This window comes from Lissotriton helveticus, chromosome 6 (genome assembly GCF_964261635.1).
Source record: "Lissotriton helveticus chromosome 6, aLisHel1.1, whole genome shotgun sequence".
Lineage (NCBI taxonomy): Eukaryota > Metazoa > Chordata > Amphibia > Caudata > Salamandridae > Lissotriton > Lissotriton helveticus.
The window spans coordinates 1,321,072,793-1,321,095,297 of NC_136067.1; positions in this window are offsets into that span (position 1 = coordinate 1,321,072,793).

Below are 22,505 nucleotides of genomic sequence, written 5' to 3' on the forward strand. Positions count from 1 at the left end.
TAGGAGCCCAACACCTTCTGGTACTGAGGTCCTCCCGTCCTGAAGAAGACCCGCAGGCTGAGGCCCCCATTCACCACCAAGCATTAAGTCGGGTCGAAACGTCGACGCCCTTATTACCCCTCTTGGATCACACATACTCCTAAATTGTGAAAACGTGCGATTTATGGAAATGTATTCCATTACAGTAGTGATAAGGAACTATGTTTGAATACTAAAAGTGACCAAGGGAAAAAGTGACTGGAATTAGTAAACCAGTATGTATCAATAATTCTATGTACTTTTAATACAATCACCAACTTCTGCTCTCTTTACCCACCCTTTCAAATTCCTGAGCACTTCTCTCTTACACGTTCTTAGGAGCTTCCACCTTATGTACCAAAAAGTGTCTAAAATGTAATGAATCTATAAGTTAACGTTGAATTGAGTAGAATACATATACCTTTATTCTTCTACAAGTGATTTTGGGTTGTTACATTTTTAGTCCAATTGAATGTATATGATACTTTGAGTAACTGATCTGAATGCTTGAAACAAAGAACTTATGATTATAGGCTTGCTTTGCTCTATCTTAAAATATTAGGTCTAGGACCACTGTTTTTGATAACGAACTGTACCCAGGTCCAGTACCCCTTGGGTCACCCCATTTTTGATAATGGCAAATTACATTAGGCATAAAACTCTACAGTATGATTATGGTGAGCATGTTGGAAAAGTGCACATCAACTCTCTGATAAACGTGCTGAGCGGGTGATGAAGTGCAAAAGAGGTAATGATGGGCAACTTCACACACAACCTGAAGAGATTGTTGAACAATTATCTGGCTTCTACCAGACCTTGTATAGTAATTCTAACTTGTTTGATGAAGAAAAAATCCGCAGCTATCTGGAAAAGTGTGGTTTTAATGAAACCACTAATAGATTGGAAACAGAACAGGCAGACGTATTGAATTTAGAAATCTCAGTGGCAGAGATAGCGGCGGCTATCAATGCTCTTCCGTCAGAGAAAGCAGCCGGTGAAGATACTTTACCGGTTGAATTCTACAAGACCTTTAACGCTGGCCTAACCCCTTTAATGTTTAAAGTTATAAATCATATCACTGTTGAAAAATCGACACCTAAGACCTGAGATATGACAAATATCTTTTTTTTCTTAAAGAAAAACAAACCGAGTGAAGAGTTTGGATCATACCACCCGATATCATAATAAATGCTGACGCTAAAAAAAAATTCAAAAATATTAGCAATGCGCCTTGCATCTTTTATGTTACAACTTGCTTCTGCCCAACAACATGGATTTATACTCGGAAAAGACAAGACCGCACATGTGAACACCGCTATTGTTGCCTTTGATGCTGCCTCTAAAATTTATTTGGACATAGGAATGATTATGCTTGATGCAGAAAAGGCATTCGACCGTGTAACTTGGGACTGTCTATGGGCTACACTTATTGCATATAATATCAATGCCATTTTTATGATTGGGTTCGGGCCCTGTATAGGTGCCCAAATGCCAAGTTAATCTATCTAACTTACCAGTCTATGCCATTTTAGGTTTTAGGGGCACTCTGCAAGGATGCCCTTTATCACCCCTACTTTTTGCTTTATATATATAACCATTCATTAAATCTTTGCTTTACAATCCATCTATCCCACCAATTACTTTAGGGTCTGAAGAACTGAAAGTTACGGCTTCTGCCGATGATATTGCGGTATTTTCTATAGATCCAGTAAAAGCAATAGAAGTAATTCAAACCGAAGCAAGTCTATTTGATCATTTTTCAGGGTATAAGCTTAATGTTAGTAAAACTCAGACTATCCTTAACTTTCAACCAAGAATGTGTATAACTGGTGCTTGTGCATCAGCTACCTATTTAGGTTTTCAGATTACTTCAGACATACGGCTGGTCATAAAAATGAACTATGATACTCTACTTAAATCATCGATTTCTAAAATGAGCGTCTGGCACAACCTGCCAATTAGTATCATAGGGCGTTGCAATATTATAAACATGATTGAATTGCCTACATTTCTTTATTTATTCAGGGCAATACCCTTGAGAGTCCCAAACTTTTTTTTAATAACTTGAGGGTGGCATTAGTAGCTTTATTTGGAGTTATAAACAGCCAAGACGTGCTATAAAGTACTTAAAACTCCCTTTCTGTCAGGACGGCTTCAAACTACCAGATTTTAAATTATATTTTTGGGCTTCTTTTGTAGGGCATTTGCGAGATCTCCTTGATGATAGGAGTAAACAAAGCTGTTATAATCTTGCTCTTGGCAGAGAGAGCAATATGCTTATATACAGAATAAACAACCCAAACTACTTTAGTAGAGTTCGATTTAAGACTCTTAAAGATATAGCTAAATATGGTGTGAAGTTGCAGTTAATCACTCTCTGCCTTTGATACATCTTCATATGCCACTATGGGGGTAATCCTATGTTCCCTGATATCTTCCATGATGTGGTAGCCAAATCCTGGGATAGATTTGGTATTAGACAGCTTAACCACTTGTATAATGCTGCTGGGTTCCGCACGTTTTTAGATTTGCAGACTTGATTTGGTCTTCCTAAAACCATGTTTTATAAATACTTGCAGATAAGAGATTATTTACTGGGATCTAAAGGGATAAGGCGTATCAATTACTCTCCCAAACTTGGGAGAATGATTCTTCAAAGATAGCACTCAAATGGACTGGGCTACTGGGTCAAGATGTTAACTTAGCTGTTTTAGAAGAATCAATGGAGAACTTAAATAGCTCGGTCCTCTCTATTAATCTTAAACTGCAACAGTTTAAAACATTGTTTATGCTTTACTATACACCAGAACGTATATCTAAGTGGATAGATTCTGGTAACATAAACACGGAGGACAAATGTAAGTGCACCAAGCACGGAATGAAAGCTGCAAATAGTTTGCATATGTTTGTTACCTGTCCGGACCTGGCTGTTTTTTGGAACAAGATACGGACATTATAGCTGATCATTTAAAAATTGATTTTTACTTAGCAGAGAAAGAGATTATGCTTGCTTATAAAGTAGATGTATCTCTCGGATTAAGACCTCTAATATCAATTATGTTAGTAACAGCACGCCTTTGCGTTGCCCGTGCTTGGATATCTAAGATTCCACCTAGAGTTTTTGAATGTGGGCAACACTAAGGGAGATTTTAGAGAGAGAGATGGCTATAGCCAGGGGCTGAGGCTTACAGTCTTGGAAGAAGTTCTATCGAATTTGGGGACCCTTGATAGATTAAGTAAGGAAGAATATATATTTTCATAATTTTTCTTTATATTTTACCTGTTTACTCATTTGTTCAATGTATAATGGCATCACCTCTTTTCCTTGCTGTATATGTATTAGGTACTATATGTTGATACGATTGTTTGTGATTACAGTGCTTACTTCCCAAAATAAAAATAATATAAAAAAAGAGGACGATTGTGATCTTTGCTATTGCTATTTTTTTATATTTGTAGTCATAGTAGTTGTATTAATAGTGACAATGTCAACAAGAAAAATGGTTTTAGTAGCTGAAATGATATTTGAAACTTACAGAGTGCTTCCTGCAATACTGATCTGGTTCATCTCTCTGTACCTAAATATTTTATTATAGTTCTCATATAGGATCCTCCATTGATTGTATGGAATTTTCATTGTCGACTGGAAGAGTATGAAAAGAGCTAGAATCAGCAAAATATTTCAATTTCTGTGATATCCATGTGGCACATCAAAAACGACAAAGAGGATGGTGTCTACCCCATGAAGGTATGATAACAATATTTTTAAAAACGTTACAAAGTAATCATTTAGCAAGTCAATGAATCCAAAAAGCAAGCATGTATGTCAATATAACTGTGCAATCTAATTTGCATATTATAAAGTACACGGTGCAAAATATGATGATGCTGCTGGACAGATAAGGAAATAAATGTGTTCCATGAAGAGATTTCCCTATTCTATACAAGGCATTTAAAAGGACAAGGAGAAATTCAAAGAGTAAAGTGTCAGCATCAGAAAAAACAAATTAAGGTTCCAGGGAATGGCACGGGTGCTCAAAAATTAAGTTCAACACCATGGGCAAGGAGAATCAGTGGAGTTCAAGAAAGGTCTTCTCTCAGCAAAGTCAGGATAAGATCTGCTAAACTATTCTATGGAACAAACGATTAATTCACAGGAGAAGGTTCTGGAAGCTTTGACCCATCATTTCCATCTGGACGGATGATTCAGAAGATGATGTTCTCTGGGAGCAGGTAGACTCCCAAGGTTCCTGGTGTCAAACAAAGAGATGTGCAGCTGTATGACCTTGGTGTTAGTAACAGCCCGTCTGTGTGGTATAGGAGATTCTCGCTCATCCCCATGCGCTGCATGTCCTTGGCAAAGTTTAAATTAGACTAACTAATTGGCAGTGGAAACCTTCATTTTGCCTTCATTGATCTCAGAGCCGCATTTGATCTGGTCCCAAGGAAGAGGCTGTGGGAAGTCCTTGATGTACTATGAGTCTCCTCAGACCTTTTAGATATCATAATCTGTCTCTAGGAAGACAACTTTGTCCAGTAAAGTGGGGCATAAAGGAGAAATTGTCTGCCAAAGTCAGGGTTGACAAAGGTGTTCGCAAGAAGTGTGTATGAGCCCCTTCTTTGTTTCTTCTTTTCATCAATGGTTGCATAACATTTTTGTCTGCATGACAAAATGATGCCCCATGACAAGCTCGGAAGAGGATCCTAGTCTTACTCTTCGCCCGTCATCACGACACTGGGACAGGAGTCAAGCCACCAGCTTGCCTTGCGGCAAACAAGCCACAATCATCACCGCACCAGGAGGCGCTTTAAACAGCTTATCGCCACACCGGGGCAGGACTCAAGCCCCCAGCTTGTCTTTCAGCAATCACGACGCCATCGTTACTGCGCCAGGAGCTCAGGGCTCCCACAGCGCAGTATACACACAGACGCGCCCAGGCCAAGGCAGTCCCGTTCACTCCTGTTGGAGTCTACAGGAGGCTGGGCTAGGCCCCCCTAACATCTATTGCCCCAAATAGCTTGGTTCATTATGGGGTAAAAAAAGTCGCCTGCGTCAGAAAAGGTAACTGCAATTTCTTTAGATATTTTTCTGGCTAAAGCAACATTTGCCTTAGAAAAGGAAATCGCCCTCACAGAAAAGAGACTTTCGTTAGGGGTGGGAGCAGGGCAGGCACGTAGTTCTCCCGCCTCTCCATCTCGGGGGGAAAGTGCAATATGGGGATGCTCTACCCGAACCGTTAGTGGTCGCTCTGCCACTTATTGAAAACTCACAGGCTGCTACTACATCTAGTGGCATAGTAACAGTCCCGATGACCTCTAACAGTAAAAGGAAAAAAGGCACTGAAATACTGCCTCCTCATTGCCCCGCCAAGAAGTCTTGAAAGGCCGCTGTGCCAGCAACATCGACATATGAGCCTGGACAGCTTCATCCTGAGACTCGATCCCACCCAAATTGGTGCGAGCTTGTTGATAATATTAAACAACTCCTCCAACCGATCTATGCTCAGTTAGAATCTATAGATCGCACCCTACAAGGCCTGCTATCGTCCCATATAGCACATCATATGATGGGAGACTTTAATAGCAACTCTGCTAATCCTAGTTCCCAACCTCTATCTATGGATACTCCACCTGTTTTCAGTAATATTTGCAAAAACTGTGATTTTGATTGTCACAATTTGTGTTTGTTCTGTAGAAATAGGCCCCTTTTCAGTAAGTTAGACAAACAGTTCTCCACTTCCATTGTTATCCCTCATGTTGTAGATCAGACGGCCATTACCTTGGAACCTATTGGTTTAGACTATCTAAGCTAGGCTAGGCAAGGCCCATCACAGGTGATCATCCAAGATTCTATGGGTAAGGGCAAGGGGCATTTACAACATTTTTCAAGGTCACAGGCTAATTTAAACCCTTCTTCTCTCAATTCCCACAGTAGACCGAATCAACAATTCTTGAATCTCCCCCCCCCGCAGTTTGTCTTTATGCTTTAATTTTACTCCGTCCCAGTCAAAGAGAGTCCACACTTCTGCTTATGGCCAAAGCTCGATTCTGGGGGAAACAGCGTTTACAACGCTGCCATTACATTGCAGTGCTTTTACAAAGCGGTTGTTACAACGAACGTGTTGTTAGTACGCGATACCTTCACATGGCAAGTCATTAGATCGACTTGCTGTAGGGGGTGCTCTAATCTAAGGAATAGTATAATTTTAATTTACTATTCCAACACCTTGCCTACTGTTGCACACGCTGCAGTTGGAATAGTAAATGATACTATTCCTAAGCAAGACGATCTAATGACTTGCAATGTAAAGGCATCTCGTGCTAAAAACGCGGTTGTTGTAACAAAATTCAAAGTCTGGTCGTCTTATCCAAAATCATCTGATCATGGCTAGAAGAACGCAGTGGACTGGGGCGGATGTTAAAATTACTGATAACATCACACACAACCAGGGCCTTCCTTTCTTTTCTCTTTATATGCCAATAAACTTAATAAAGTCTTGACCGCACAGTGCAGGACGTTCCATCTACAGGCGGCTCATCGCTGCCTGCTCTCCTCTATGCAGATGATGCAGTCTTGATGGCCAGACCCCCCTGGCCCTACAGCGTCTGATAGGGGCATACTCAAATTACATGGCTGAACTGGATTTGAGTTTCAACAAATCGTAAAATTTTGTTATGACTGTGGGTTTGGGAAGAAAAAAGTGAATTTCACTCCAACTGGGGGGGTGGGCCTGGATTGTGTACCTAGGTCTCCTTCTTTGTTTCCAAACGTAATTGGTCTGCTATGGTACAAAACAGAACTAACATGTTCAAACGAAGTATAGCTGCTCTCAGTACATTTGGTTCTGACCTGGGTAAAAGGCCTTGCAGGGAAATGGTTGAAATCTATCTGGCAAAATCAGTAGCCATAGCCACTTATGGCACGGAAATGTGGGTTATTGCTCAAGTGGTTAGCTTGCAGACAGTGGAGGATACATTTGTTAAATAGCTCCTCTCTACTTGATCAAACTGGCACGCTGCTATTATGGCAAAGACTCTGGAAGAGAGATTGTGTTAAGATAAACCAAGTGGTAATAAAAGATATAATAAATCTTGAATGAGCTAACAGTATCCCATGGCTATCAAATGTTAAGCAGTTCTTCACAGACCTGGGCTTAGCCTTTTTGTATACACCTTCTAAAGGCCTGGATTTTTCTAAAATCAAACTAAGAGAGGCTTTCTCCACAAAGTGTGAATTAGAAAGATGGCACTGTAACCAAAGTAAAGTCACGGTTTTATTTTACCAGACTCTGTCTAGAGTGGCCATGGGACTTGATTCCAATCTCTCATTTGTTTCCAACAATATACATCGAACTGACTGCACCTTTTCCCCTCAATGGTAGCCTACCCAGCCCAATCACACTCTTTAAAACACTTATCTCTATGCCCGTGTGATGAACGATCCGCACAAACCATGTTGCACATTTTATTCTTCTGCTGTTTTTATAACCTTTATAGGAACAAGTTCATTCTCCCAATGTTAACACAACTGAGTTTATCCTCTCATTCTGCAGCGCTTGCAATTATTAATACACTGGAAACCCCTTTCGTTTGTTTTATGACTGCGAAAGTTTTACATTCAGTTTTTCGAATAGGGAAAGGTTCCTCAGAAAGGGGGGTTGTTTTATCGGATTAGTTTTATTAGCTTGATTTCAACAGTTCAATGAATTACTGTAAGGATGTTACTATACAAGACGGCAACAGCTGTGGGATTTGGAAGACTTGCATAGTGGGGGTGCTGTCTTAACTTGTTTGTTTTTATACCCTGGACGATTGTTATCCGCTGAAAATGAATTGTTGTTTGTTTTTTGTTTTTTAATTGATGGATATGTATGAGAATATTGATATTTTACCATATAACTAATTGATGTTTTAATAAGTTGTTGCTTATTTTGTATTGTGATTTTCCTCTGTACTTTTATGCATTTATCAAATTTGAATAAAGATGATGATTGATACTAGCTGGTTCCACTATATGAATCTTGGAAGATATTTTAGTCTTCATAACAGATTTTCACATCATCTACCTTTCCACAGAACTCTCTTAACTATTTTGCCCCTGCTTATGGAAGGGATAACGTGGTTGGACATACACAGACTACATGTGAAACATGAGCAAAGAAAATAAACATGACAGTGTGCAACTTGTACTTTGTGGCAAAATATAGATTAAGCAGTTATTTAAGTCATTTTCAAAAGCAGATGCCTGATTTTATGTAATACGTTTTAAATGGGCAATAATAAACATATGGCCAAAAATGTCCTTTTATAAAGTAAAGGCAGACATTGCATTGAAACATACCTCAGCAGAATATGGAACTAGCTAGGGGTTTTATTAATTAAAGAACAATTTTGCTCTATGACTTGCTTTTCACAGCCTACAGGTACAGGCCATATTTTATTTTAGTAGTAATGTCAAGGATAAACTTTAATAGGAAAAGTACAGACAGCTTGGTGTCACATCTAGAATATAATAAGGTAGTTAGAGGTTGGTTTTATACAGTTATTATAGGCTTCCATTCATAATAAATGGAATAAAATGCACCCTACAATATATTATCCAGTCATTGAAGGTCGCTGAGCAAAACTGAAGGCGAGTTTAATATATTGTCATGGATCATGAAATGAAGCTAAAATATCCCAATATTATGGGGTTGAGAGGATTGTGTTACTTAGAAAATATTGTCACACCATCTCTTTTTGTCATTTGCTCCTTTTTATGAAGGATGCACTGTGAAAATAAAAAACACTAACATATAGATTCATCAAAGTCCCGTTTTGCGAGTCTGTAATAGCGATTATTAAGGAATCGCTATTACAGACTCGCAAAACGGGATTCATGCCCAAATCGCAATTTATTTTGCGATTCCTACAGCTTCCTTATTTGCGATTAGCTAATTGCTAATTGCAAATAAGGAATAACTCCCCATTCATTCCTATGGGCCTAAAGGCCCATAGGAATGAAAGGGAAGACAGATCAATGTGTGAATCGCTTAGCGATTAGCATTTTGAGTTTGCGATTTCAAGGGTGCAAGGAGTGTCCAAAGGACACCCTGTTGCACCCCTGAAATGATATTGGACGCTGGTGTTACGCACACACATGTACCAAGGACATGTGTGTGTGTAACATACAACTTAAAAAAATGCACTTAGGTGCATTTTTCTAAGTTTCCGCTATTTACCACGAGGTTTGACTTCGCGGTAAAAAGCGGCCAAAAATAGCGAATTTGCAATGTTTAAATGTTTCATGAATAGCATTTAAGGAATCTCTAATTGAGATTCCTTGAATGCGATCGCAATTTGAAAAATCTTTATTATTTGCGATTTTTCAAATTGCGAGTTCATGATCCATTGATGAATCTCAAATGCCATTTTTGCTGGCGCAAACGGACGATTTTTGCGATTCGCACCGTTTGCGCTCGCAAAAATGCTTGATGAATCTACCTGTAAGCTGCTTTTCTTTCATTGTTAAATCTATCTTAAACAGCATAATATGTCACATCCACAAGTCCATGTAGTTTAGAAAGTCTGGAAACATTTGGTTTTAGGCCAAGATTTACAAAACTCTGATGCAACACAGGGCAGCAAGAAAAGTTGATGTGCTGCATTTCGTCAACTGGAGAGAACATACCTGCATGATATCTACCACGATGTGGTGCAGTTCTACCCTCCCTCTACTGGTGCACTTACTCCAGCCATGCACCAACACAGGCACCCATGTGCTATTGTGCAAGGGTATCTGCATTGTTGTGAGCTTAGTGTTTGCTCAGGAAAGGCTGCCTTTCTGCATGAAAATGATACTGAAAGGAAATAATTCCCTCTTTGTATGTGTGCTAAAAAATGTAGCAACATGTAAAGAGGAAACAATCAAGGTGTAATAAATGGAAGGGATATGATTTTGACTCAAATACATATCTACAGGAGTTTGTAGATATGTGTTTGCTATATATCCATGGGTGCATGCTTGGGAATGTCCATACACCACCCATGTAACATCTTCTTGATGCAAAGTAACACAAGGTAGCACTTTGCACTGAGTTGCATTACTTTTAGCTACAAACCAATCGAACTTGGAAGTTGCTTTGATTTGTAAATAGCAACCTGGATTTTGTACTGGACTTACTTTACAAACCAGATGCAAAATCTTTCTAAAGCTGTGCCTTACTATCAATTAGTTCCTGCTGTGAAATAAACAAACATAATTCCATGAATGTCCCTTTGTCAACTAACTATTGTGAACTGAAGTCGGAAAAGACGTCAGAAGAAAGGGCTATCTAAGAGAACTGATTTCTTAGAAAACAAGATGGAGAAACTGGAGCACAGACTGGGCAATAGTACTTCGGAGATGGCAGTCTTGAAATTGCAAATCAGGTGTTACAGGAGGAGCTGGAGTGGCTGGGAACCACTCCAGGTGAAACAACCTGAGGACATGAAAGGGCTGATTATTCTACCACCCAGCTCCATGAACGCTGAAACTTACCTCTGCCTGCCCTCTAGATTACAAACAATTATGCGGCCTGACCGATGGGTGGCATGGCTGTCCAATGGCGGTGCTGTTTAAAGCCTCATTGTGAGCCTTAAACAGCACCACCTCTGGACTGCCAGTGTATGTTCCTGCACAAGAAGGAATGCACAATGTAGTGCATTCCTTCCTGTGCAAGAATTAGGTGGGAAAATCTACAGGGGGCACAACATGTGCCTCCTGCATACAGCCCCAAGTAAAGGGGCAAGAGGGGGCCCTGAAGGGCCCCCTTTCTTTTTGCACTCCCGGCAGTTGCATTGATGAAGAATATCCAAGACACAGCTGCCAGTGAGGAAAGTTGTCATATGCTCGGGGGTGACTCAGGGCCCCACCAAGCATATTACTGCCCTCAGACCGCCGTGGGACTGCCAGGGAAACCGGTTCCCTGGCGGTTGCGCACTGACGATACGACCGCCAAAGTCCCACTGTGGTGGTCAGACCTCCGGTGCAGCACTGTCTGGACCGCCACCTCCGAGCCCCCCTGTGTCTGGTGGTCCCCAGACTGCCAGAGTCATAATCATGGCCTTAATGTCCAAAAAAGGGGTGGAAGCAGGAAATGTAAAAACTTTTGTGTGAAACCGCTTAAATCAGGAGTGCTCAAGGGGGAAAAGGAATGCGATCTTTAGAGGCTATCCAGAAGTAACGTTGTAACCCTTTCAGAATTAAGGAGGGCCACAGGTAACCTAGGCAAATACTGGTAAATTTGTTGTCAAACACAATAAAAAGAGCAGATTTTAACTTCAACATGAAAGGATAACGTTACTACTAGTCAGGACTTCACTTACAGTATTAGGTTAGACATATGAAAGAGCACTGAGCTAAGGCAGTGGGAACTTGGGCAATGGATGGATGAACTACGGAAGGGGAGAGCCAAGATCCACTCTAATGTGAAGTAATGAAATGCATAATTTCAGAAAAGTAGAGCAGGTAGATGGTCTCTCAGAAACCAGACTTAATGCAGATTAGAGGGGCAGTGAAAGGTGGAATTGCTCATTTAGGGGGTAAGGGGACTTAGGCTAATGGAGCTAGATTTTTAGATGGAAAGGGTCAAATGTCCAGGGACTAAAGCCCAAATAGACATAGACAAATATGTCAATGTTGGGAGAGTAGGTTCCCATGGGCGAGGCAGTGGGTGGCAGAGAAAAATGGGTGAAAATAAAAAAATATACATTAAAAAAAAATGGAAAGTCCTAACTTTTTTGTGTTACGGTGGGTCTAACAAGGAGGGACTGATGTTTGAAAGAAATAACGAAATAACTAGGTGGGCTGCTGATAAAATGGTGGAAGTAAAGTTCCTGACATGGAATGAGATGATATTCCGTGCCGTCAGGACACTGAGACTAATCTGTCAGTATGGGACTGCCTGGCCCAGGTTTTAATTTTGCAGGAAATTCAAAAAAGAAAATAATAACAGGGCAAGACAGCAGACTGTGGCCAAAGAGAGTTCCACATCTTCGGATAGCCACTGAATGAGATCTCAGTGAGGCCTTTCACTTTTTAGCAGCAATGACTTGAGTGGGAGAAATTTGAATTTGCCCCAGGGAAGGTCCCTTGCCAATCAGAACCTTTTTCACCTCCACCTGATGAAGATTTCTACCTTCAGATATGAGGCCTGATTTAATTCTTGGTGCTAAGAATACTCGATTGCATTGGCAATTAAATATTCTTACCACCAAGAATGTTATCCGTCTGCTGAATTTAGATGCAGTTGGGCCTTGGCTTACTCAAAACAGAAACTACCCCATCTTCGCTGGTATTAAACACCTTGGATGGTCCTGTGGAGTAAGGCCCTTTAGAGGAAGACCTGAAATTCCATCCTCCTGATTTAGATGAATCTAGGCAGAATTCGAGTTTGAGATTTCACTGCTTATTACCTCCAAGAAAACCCTGTTGGTAATGGGCAGTAAAAGCTGCTAAATGCTCTCTTCATTATGGGAGGGGTGAATTATACTTTTTATTTTCAAAAATAATCCTATTTATTTTTTAAAGGACCACCAGCTTTGAGGTCATGTATAAATCTGGCAGGTAGTAACACCAAGAGGGCAAAGCAGCATGTTATTCTGTCAAAAGGAACAATTGCTGGATAAAATGCAGAACAATGACACACATTCACCCCAATACAGAGATCTGGGCCTATTTTGGCATGGTATGTCCAGACGTGGGTCCTTTGCTCACTTTGCCACTAGATTCAAGCTAGCCTGGCTGATGGGGTGTGTTACCCCAAAACCAGTACCAGGATGCTTGCTTCCGGTCCAGGGAAGACCTGGCTTGGCAGTTTCGGCTGGACTGTTCCCATGAGGCATAGGGTGAAGACTGATTTGCATATGGCTGGGTCTGAACAGGGGTGGCAAAATAAGTAAAAGAACCATGATGGATTCAACCGAGATCTGTGACTGGGGATGAGTGTCTGAAAAGGTTCAGCTCTCCGTCCATCATCTCCTTGTATTGTATTCTGTCACCCTGATGGGACAGGCCACCTGCCAACTTATAAATCAGGCTCTTAGTCCCTTTTTTGGAGCTCGGGTCCTTCTAGCGGGCAAGATTGCAGGGTGGAGCAGATGAGGGCTCTATGATGCTGGATACCTTCCCTGAATGGTCCCACTGAATCAGATGTTCTGCTGAAGGGAAGAACGTAGCAGGAAGACCCTGAATCTTTGGCCACGTGTAAACGTACCTTTGTCACATCAACTTGGCAGGTTGGTTCTTATCACAAAGCCATCTAGCACGTAGGGCTCATGCTGTAACACCCCTGATATGTTTTATGGCATTCTATGATACCTTGACTGATATCCCCCAGAACCTGTAACTCTATTACGCCTGAGTCCCGCTGTTGCTAAGGCCTTGGTGTTATTTTCCATTTTGCATTTTCGAGTGAAAATTATACATTCTTTCCTGTTATTTGGTTGTGATGAAATCACAAAAAAGAGAGACTAGGAAATTAGCCTTTTCTAACTCCCTATCCACAACTATATACTCACTATACAGAAAAGGACAACAAAACTAAAAAAGAGTGCGGAGCTGTTGTACCCCAATCTAAACAAAATGGAGGGGGCAGGGGCGTGGGAAAGAAATCTACTTTCTTAATACTGCTCTCACACACCTTACGGTGTCATGCTTCATCATTGGGCCGCATCTGACGCCCAGGTGCAGGCCGAAACACTGGGCGGAGTGCAATTATTTTGTATAGAAAGTGATGAGGAAAGACAATATATAGACAGGTGAAGGAAAAGAGTAGTTCCTTCAAGAAGGGACCGGGAAGTGCAAGACAAAAATAATAATAAAACTATCTGAGGGAAACCTAGGTTACATTTATTATTGGTCACCCTCAATAGGGTAAAACATGTTTAGCATACACCGGGGGAATCAGTACCCCTAAATCCACATTGCGGTAACAAAACATGTTTCGGCCTTTAATGTATGCCCCCAGGGGTCACAGCGGCGTTCGTCAGGGTGTTGATCCCTTAAGAACGTTCTTGGTCTAGACCCACATTCAGGTCTTAGTCACTAGATAATCTTCATATATCACTCTCATGCAATATCGCAGAGGAACAGAATAACTGTAACTTAAAAACAAAGAACAAGCTAATATTCAAGTTCCCTTTTTATCTTCCCTACACCTTAAATACCTCGCATGTGCTTTAAAAAAGGGTAGCCACCACCACCCTAATCATTAATTTATAGCTATCACACTCGAGTGGTTAGAATAAAAGACAAATGAATTAAAAAAATGTTAATAGCCCGCTCATTTTTGGTCGTGACCAACACACTTTAATTAAATTTATGTCAGTGTAAACCTAAAAACGTATTATCTGCATTAGGTCTTGCCATCATGTCACCACATGTGTGCATAAAGAATCTTACATGCACTAATTTCTTACCCGAGTTTCACAGCTATCTTCTGAACCCGGGACTGTCGTGGGACCGTGATCCAATCATCAAACTCTATGGGAACACAGAATTAGGAAGGCCTGCCTTCATACTTCTGACGATAATAAAATGTCAGTTAAAAAGTTCTGTGCCTCTCATTTCTACTGCTCAAAAAATTACATCTAGCTCCAATAACAGTGAACCGTCACTCGTATCTTGCAATCGAGATATGCTCGTGCACTACTCGGTGCATATACCTCTCTAAAAGGGCATATATACACCCCTTTATATCAGTAGTTATACAGGATTACTCATACCTCCATTATATGCCACCCAGAGACCGGTAGCCCAAAAGTATTTACTTTTCCATGCTTAATACCCCACTTACTACTCCAGGATCAACGTGTAGTTCTCGTCCCACTCTGAATCCACTGACGATACCGGTGTTGTATTCTCTTCGCTCTTTAAAAGTCCTAATATGTCTATCACGTGGGCACACTCACGTGAGGGATGTCACCCTGACCACTAGTCTACTGCTAGTCTTACACTCCGCCGTAATCCACTGCGGCTATCTTGAAGTGCCGCTCTATTTTCAGTAACTAAAATATACTCACTGGATGTTACTCTTGCAGTTTCCCTATTGCTACACCCGACCGTCACCATTCTCTATATCAGACATCTTTGAATACTGCAATGATTTTTATTTCAACAGTATTCAAACTAAAGGGCTGTTCACCTCTCATAATCAGCTCATTATATCTTATCTCTCATTAGTTGATTTGACACACCTCAGCTCATTATTATTTTGAGACATTGCTCAGTTAATTTCTGAATTTCTTGTGTAAAGCTCAAAGTATTCACCGTCTTGATTTATTTGCAGTATTCGTAATCTTCAGACTGAAACACGCAATGCTGTATATATGTACTCTGTTGAGTATCACATTATTTATTCATAATCCCAAACAATTGGAACCATTGAATACCATTGTTCAGATCTCTGCGGCTGCTTCTCAATCTATCTACCCATCTTTGTTCACTAATCAATAAAAAATTGGAAATGTCAACTATGTTTGGTGGGATAAAGTGTCTTTCAAGTACTCTCCAACTTAGTTCTCATTCTGTGTGGCCCAAATCCTTAAAATGTAAGGCTAATTTTGTGTTGGTTTTACCGCACCGTATCGTACTCATATGTTCCAATATGTGGGTTTTGACCTGACGGGTCGTCATACCCACATATTGGAGAGCACACAGGCACTTCAAGAGGTAAATGACTCTGTCAGTGTTACAAGTTGTTAACGTTCTATGCTCCCATGGGTATCTCAGGCCAATATCTATACTTTTACTATTTATAGAGGTTTGGTTGCCATTGTCAAGTTGCACCTGCCCTTCTTGTTAGGTCAAAGCTAGTGTACTAACTGCTGTTTTCTTCAAGGGATAGAGAACCTTCCAGATAGCTATGTACCCTATGTGCCACACATGATCGAGCTACATCCATTGAGTCTTTGAGAGGGTATATATATATATATATATATATATATATATATATATATTTTTTTTTTTTAATAATATTTATTTATTTCAAAGGAAGCATAAAAAAACAACAGATAACTCAAGCAAGGGGACCAGATACATTATTTATCAGGCAAATACGATAAGAGCATAAATAGGGGCAAACCAAACCGACAACAACCTTAATTGACAAAAAAACCTCTTTTGACAAAAAGCAGATCAGTCCAGAACATTACACAGCATAAGTGGTGGAAAGCAGCATGGAGGGCACTTAAGGAAAATGACTAGGTAGGCAAGTCCTGTGAAGCAGCCACCTCAGCCAACAAGCCCCGAACTGGGTCCAATGTCTCGCCCAACTTCCTCCTCCGAGGATCATTCTCGATTAGAACCATCTCAAGTCTGCTTATGTTCATGAATTCCTGCTACCAGATCCATGAATCAGGAGGAGCACTAGAAGACTAAAATCATATCAAAATATCAAAACCGGTATAGCTAAAGTGATGGAAAAGAAATATAAGCCCAGCAGGTAAGGGGGATTAGATGGGGAATGGCCAAACATTATCAGCTCTGGGTCCACCACAACCACTAGGTTAGGGATGCCGTAAAGCCTGTCTGAGATAAATTCCCAGTAAAGGAGCAAAATAGAACAAGATTCAAAAATATGGACTGAATCAGCTGCTGCAAGTCTACAGTGGAATCAGCGTTCCTGCAGCCACAGCTTCATGATGAAAAGACGATGCAGGGTTTAGTACTAGTCGTTGATATAGTTCAAATGAGTTTTGAGTACTGAGGCAAGATGGTGTCCATGCTGGACGCGTGAGCAGGCTGCTCCTGCCAGACCCCGCTGGACATGAGGCTGCCGGAGATTTAGAAAGAGCACACACGGAACTCGGAACACCTCGGACACTGAGGATTTCGGGGCCCCTTACCTGGTCTGCTGTATAGTAGAAACGGGGGGAAAGGAAAAGCACTAGCGATTATTGGCTTGGATGTGCTGGATCCCTGTGGCAGTTAGCGGTGCTCGGAGCCCGCGGCAGTGGCTGTGGTTGTGGGCGGTGCATTGGAGGCGGCTCACTGTGCACACCTGCGCTGGAGGGAGCCGCTCTGCAGCAGTAAGCACGAACACGAACCGAGAGACAGTGGAACCAGTGTGGGACGGAGATATGGCCCCCAAAGGTCGTAGAGGTCGGGGACAGGCAGCTGCTGCGACTACTGCTGCGACTACCGAGGCTCAGGACGAACAAGAGATTACCGGTACGCCCTCAGGTTCAGATATGCTTCCAGTTACCGCTATAACGAAGGCACGCATGGACATGAGAAGTAAAGAGTTGGAAAAAGCTGGGAGAGCAGCGCGCCTGAAGGAGGTTGGTGACCTGGGGGCTGTTAAATCAGGGAAAGGAATTCCAGAGCTATTTCTCTCGATGAAGAGCAAGGAAAATGTTAAACAAGCTCAGGTTGAGCAGGCTGAAAGGGGCATAACTGAAGCAACTCAGATTGTTGAGCCAGCCAAGGTACAGGTTGACGAAACAGCAGGGGCGGAGAGGTATGAAGGCTGTGTAATAGAAACTATATCAGAAACAGTTGGGGAATTAACACAATCACAGCTACAAGCGACAGTGAATGGGATGGAGAGTGTACCTGGACTTCCTATACCCCCTGGGCCAGAGACTGTATTGAGAAAAACTAATCTAATAAATAGGAGATTTTGCCAGAGATAGGGGCTGTAACCGTGTCAGAACATGTTATATCCCCGGGAGTAAAGGCCACCCAGGGACTAGATGGCGTTCTGGAAAGTCGCAGGCGTGAGAGGGGGAAAGGGGGACCTCACATGAGTCACTGGCCCCTAATGCCATCGAATCAGACTCTGCAGACTTTTACTCAATATCGGAGCAATCCCTGTCCTCTACTGAAGATCTTGCTCAACAATGCGCTACATATATGAGCATGGAAGAAGGGGCATACATGGCAGTTTTGATTTTGAATCTGAAGCTCAGGGTTCAGACTTAAGCACAGTTAAAACAGTACGGAGATTGCAGCTAAACAAAAATGGAGGGGAAAAAGGTGGAGAAAATGAAAGCGAAGGAGACACTTTAGACGCCCCCACTGCGGGAGAGGGGATACCAGAGGAAATATCACTGAGTCTAATATACAAGACTATGATGCTGCACAGGGCTGAAAACCGAGAAGATAGCGTAAGAGTGCAAAATTCCTGTAGGAAATTACAGAACTCAGTCAGATGCCTTGTTAGGTCACACTCCGAGTTTTTGGAATGAGCAAATGAAGCCGAGGCACGTATTTCTACGCTCGAGGATGAACGTGTACAACAAAAGAAAGTTTTAGAGCAACAACTGGCTAATAAAGAAGACATTGACAGGAACTGGTTGACCTAGAAAATAGGTCACGCTGAAATAACCTAAGATTTTTGCAGATTCCGGAGGGCACGGAGAGCTCTGATCCTTGGGGGTTTGTAATCAACCTATTAAAAAAGTAATTCCCTGAGTCTACTAAGTGGGATTGGGATCGGGAAGTGGAGCGGGCTCATCGGTTTCCGTTTAATATTAGATCAAACCAATGCGATCAGAAACCGAGGGCTATCTTAGTGGCATTTAACAGCTTTCTGGCCCGTGAGGAGATATTCACTAAAGCACGCCCAGACAGAAAGCGAAGTGGCCTAGAGTGTCAATATTTTGTTCGTCCTGATCTTTGTAAGCAATCAGTCGATATGAGATGGCAGTTCCGCCAATTAATATCAGATTTTCAAGCTAAAGGGGCTCAGGCTTATTTACTGTTTCCAGCCAAAATGAAAGTCCTATATAAGGAACGCACTAGTTATTTCATGACGGCTGCAGCTGCAAAGGAATTTTTGGGCACAATGGAATTGGGTTCTGAACAAGATACATGTTATTTATAACTAGTAGGCTTAGTGGGCACTAAACTTTTGAGACAATGGCTCTTCTTTTTTTTTCTCCTTTCTCTTTTGCTCTCTCTAGATTGGCAGTATATTACTTTCTTTGCTGTATTTGTTACGATAAGGTACGCATGCCCAGCGGGCGAAGGCAGGCGGTTGTGGGCAGGCTCGCATCACCAGGACCATAAGTCCTAAAGCCTCTAATAAGGGATGGGGGAGAAGGGTGGGGGGCAATGTGTGCAGGGGGGGGATTTTGGGGGGTGTCGGGGGAAAAAGGGGGCAAAAAAAGTTCTTGCTCACAGCAAACAGCTAAAAACTGCTATTTAGTAGAAAGTATCTCTGGAGGTAAGGGAAAAGATGTCTGAGGGCATCTAACTATGTATATGCTTACGTATTTTCTTTTGTTTTGAGAAATGGCACCTAAAGGATTAAAAATGTGCTCAATGAATGTATCTGGGTTAAATAATGTTACAAAGAGACAAAAAGTTGCAGCTGAGCTGAGACATATTTCACCACAATTACTCTGTCTTCAAGAAACACATATACCATGGGCAAAAAGAGAGCTGTTGGAAGAATTATGATTTTCTTTAGTAATTGCAACTAGACAAACCAGTATGATACGGGGAGTGGCCATTCTCTCTAAGGGTAACAACGTTACCTCGGGTAGGACTTTAAGCGATAAGAAAGGAAGGTGGGCAATTGCAGAGTGCCGAGTAGGAGGTAAAAGTTTGACACTATGTACTATATATGGTTCAAATCTAGATGTACCTGAAGTCCTAAATGAGGTAAATTCGGAACTTTCAGCTTGGCCTCAGCCGGTAGTGGTTTGTGGGGATATTAATATTAATTTGAAAAATAGCTCACTGAGTGATGGGTTTGCTAAATATAAAGGACGAAAGCCAAAAGTGTATAAAGCGTTGCATAATTTAGTGGAAGATCAAGGGCTGGTTGATGTTTGGGGGCACATGAGACCACTAGATAATGGCTACACATTTTACTCTTACCCCCATAAGAAACTGGTCAGGCTGGATTACTTTTTCACCCCCACATCAGTAGTAGATGGAGCGACTATCACTGTTTATCCCAGGATCACATCTGACCATTCTCCTATAGTATTGGAGCTCTGTGGGGCTGTAACTAGACCTAAAAGTTTCAACTTTACATTTGATAGGAAGTTAGTGGCAAATAGTGAATTTTCAGCTTATATGGGAAGGTGGATACAGCTTTTTTTTCAGGAAAATAAGGGTTCGTCCGCTCCTGCTATAATTTGGGACACTTTTAAAGCCTGTTTGCGTGGGGAGTGTATGAGCTTTTTGTTTTAGCATCAAAAGAAGGCTAGGCAGGAGTTGGAAGTGCTATATCAGCATTTAACACAGTCTGAATTGTCGCTGACGGAAGGGGTGTCGAGGGGTGGGACAGATTTGAGGGAATTAGAGGAAAAGGTTGCGAAAGACAGAGCGAAACTATTAGGATTTTGGAGTGCTGAGAATGCGAGGAGGTATTTAACATCTAGGATGGAAAAGCATGAGAATGGGGAAACAGTTGGAAGAAGGTTGGCAGTACAATTGCGAATGAAGGAGTCGGCTAGTACCATCTTGAAAATGATAGATGCTAGGGGGGTGGTACACTCTGACCCACAAGAAATCCTTAAGATCTTTCTGCAATTTTATACAGAACTATATGCCCAGCAAACAGGGGCGGATGATGAGGGATTAGATTGGCTAGAAGAATTGGAAGTGGGGCTGAAAATATTAGATCCAATAGTGGCACAGGCGCTGGAAGAACCTATTACGGAGGAGGAACTGGAGATAGCGGTTAAGAGCCTTTCTGCTGAAAAGGCTTCTGGCCCTGATAGAATACCCAGTGAGGTATATAGACAGTTTTATACCAACATTAAGGAGGAGCTGTTAGAAGTGATGCAGGCTGCCCAGATGAGTTCTCCTCCAAGATCATGGGCGGATGCCACTATAGCGGTCTTTTGTAAGAAGGGCAAGCAACCAGAGCTAGTTGGTTCCTATCGGCCAATATCATTATTGAATGCCGATAATAAAATATAATCTAAAATACTAGCTAATCGCTTATCTGAGTGTATGGTTTCCCTAGTATCACACCATCAACACGGCTTTATACCTAAAAGAGGGACAACTGAACACGTTAACAAGGTTATTACCTTATTTGATATTGCCATGGTGAAAAAGACTGATCTAGCCTTTATCTTGTTAGACGCAGAAAAGGCGTTTGACCGGGTACAATGGGCATATTTATGGAAATTGATGGGCAAAATGGGGTTTGGCCAAAAATGTATTATTGCTATACAATCTCTATATTTTAACCCAATGGCCAAGATCTCTGCCATGGGCTTACTTTCGGACATTGTCCAAATAACACGTGGCACACGACAAGGATGTCATGTGCCACCTTTTGTTTGCCCTTTACATCAACCCTTTTATTGAGCAACTGACTCAGAGTATTTTGATTCCACCCTTTCATGTGGATGAGTATTTTTTTTTCAGTCTTTGCCTATGCTGATGATATTGCGGTGGTAACCGTAAAACCTGACACTGCAATTAAAGAAATTGAGCGGTTGGCGAAGGATTTTGGGCGAGTAACTGGATACAAACTAAACGAAGCAAAAACGCAGATCCTTTGCTCTGAGACTGTAGTATGCCAGGATACTAGGGTTGTCAGAGAGGTTACATACTTAGGTATACAATTGAGGGCAAACATGACTGAATTAGTCGAGGCCAACTGGACTACTTTGATGACTAAAATTAGGAAATCTTTGGACACATGGGAACGTCTATACCTGACTATTATTGGTCGGTCCAATGTGGTAAAAATGAATGTATTACCTAAAGTCTTATACTTATTCAGGTCAATCCCACTAGAAATCGCTAAAGATAAGATATAGGCACTACAATCAAGATGCGGTAAATTTATCTGGAGTCCAGGGAGGCCGAGACGGCAATGAAGTTTATGACTTTACCGTACTTGAGGGGAGGTATGGGGGTGCCAGTTTTTTTTCTATATTATATAGCTTGTTTTCTATTGAAGATGAGGATTTTGATTACTGGAGAGACAGGAGCTGATGTAGCTGTTATCCCTACCATTTTTTAAATGCAGTTAGGCCCATTTGCAAAACAATTATTAGTTAAGGAGATTGATGGGAGCCACTACAAGCGGACTCGCTTTAAGGTAGTGCTAGGTGCCTTTAAAGTGTGGAAATGGCTTACGAAAACAATGGCGATAGGGAAAATATCTTATTATATGCCGTTTAGCGCATATAGGCTCCTCCCAGGTATCTTTCTGGACGATATGGCACTAAGTTGGCAGCGGAAAGGGGTAATGTGGTTAGAAGCCATGTACAAGGAGGATGGGATCTGTAAATCTTTTGAGGAATTGGCGGACCATTACTCTTTTCCTAGAAATTTTTTCTTTACATTTTTACAACCTCGAGACTATCTATGTCGACGGAAAGAGATATTTCAGCAAAACAAGATTTTAGAAGGAATCAGGAGGCCGGTTAAATTTGGTATGATATATCAACTTCTACTTGCTGGTAGAAGCGATGATATGGAAAAAGTGAAGCAAAAATGGATGGGTGAATTAGCGGACACAGAAATAGAGTTGGAAGAACTTTTA